We start from the raw sequence: 1,747 nt of genomic DNA on the forward strand, positions 1-1,747 counted from the left end.
CAGCCGGTGATAGTAGTCTCGTGAGACCACTCGAGGGGGTTGGCTGTGTTTCCTTCCGTCTCGGGTGTTGCATCACCTCGAATATATTTTTGAAAAGCCGGCTTTGACTGTGCATTGCATTACAATATTTTTCAACGAGTTATTTAATAATGAAGTAAACACGATTTCTTTTACTCAATGTTGAATAACTTTTCAATGTTGAATATCTCCACGACGGTACTTCGAGAAACGACATATAAAGACTCGCGATTATAAGCGTATGAATTTGTAATCATGAGATGAACCATTATCAGTAATAAGATACATTCGCAATCTGATACTGAAATTATTAAAACTAATAGTAGAATCTAACAGGGCGAATGGAAGTACGACGTGGTAATCAGAACGCAAAGTAATAGAATAAATATTCTTATATTACTCTTTTATTTCGTTAATCCAAAAATTGAACGTTTCGACTCACTTTGGAGTCCTCAGCAATTATAAAATATATGTCATTCCTTTGTAAGTCTCATTTGAGTCACTAACTTAATGCAGACTCGTTGCAAAAATCTATTAAACGTTAAATTAAAGAATAATTACATAGATTAAGACAAGATTAAAAAAATTTTTTATTTTTCGTAGATATTCGTAGTGGGATGTATAGAGTTGTGTTATTTGAGAGAGTAAGATTTCTAGGCTTTTCATACAACCCAGACAGCACAAAATACTAAAAAATAACGAAAACAGGTCTTTTTTAAGTCGTCTTTGCGACAAAGCGAAAAGGTGTCTAAAAGATGACGAAAAGACATTGTTTTTAGATTGTCTTTTCAGTAAGATCAAAAGATATCTATAAGACATCTTTTAGCTTTGTCGAAAAGACAACTTTAAAAAGACATCTTTTCGTCATCTTCCTATGGTTGTCATTTTTGCAAAGGCAAAGGTCGACTAAAAGATATCTTTTCGTATTGCCGAAAAGACAACATGAAAAAGATATCTTTCCGTTATTTTGGTACTTTTTATAACTCATTCGCGAGCACTCAGAGCAGTACGCGAGATCGCCACCAGAAGATCGATTCTGTATCTTGAAATGAGGTGAAAATTACAAAAGTGAGCGAATTTACTAGAATACTGATAATTTCATTGGTCAACGCCTAGTAAATTTGCTCACTTTTGTAATTTTTACCTTGTTCGAAGATACAGAATCGACCCCCAGATGGACGTAATGGAGTTCAGTTTTTCGTGTTTGAAAATCATACAGGACAGAATAAGAGGTGCAGCATAATAAAAAATTTTACTCGTGTTTTAATGAACACTTATAAAATATTTTTTTGTAATCGAGTTTCCAAAGAGGACTATGATGAAAGATAATGACTCTTGCTCATAGGACACGGCAAACATTGCAGGAAATGGGACGTATATTGTCAGTCATGCAATTTTATTTCGTTTTGTGTAAAAATTAATTTAGGAATTCGATGTATTAAACGTTATATGTATCAAAATATAAAAACTAAAAGAAGTTTTAAAGATGACTAAAAGATACCCAAAGAAGTCGTCCTTTAGTTATCATATGGATAAGACTATAAGATGACTAGCAGTGCAACATCGGGAGGATCCCGTTTGCTTATAGTTCTGATTGTACACACCACTCATATCAACTGGTGCTTAGTAATTTTTCACTGTTTTGCCAATGAGATTATTTTATTTTTAAATTAGCCAATCAGCGATACATGTGTGCAATATGCGATGTGTGCAATCGGAGCCCTCCCGC

Source organism: Trachymyrmex cornetzi, unplaced genomic scaffold (assembly GCF_001594075.2).
Source record: "Trachymyrmex cornetzi isolate Tcor2-1 unplaced genomic scaffold, Tcor1.1 scaffold1399, whole genome shotgun sequence".
In the NCBI taxonomy this organism is placed as follows: domain Eukaryota; kingdom Metazoa; phylum Arthropoda; class Insecta; order Hymenoptera; family Formicidae; genus Trachymyrmex; species Trachymyrmex cornetzi.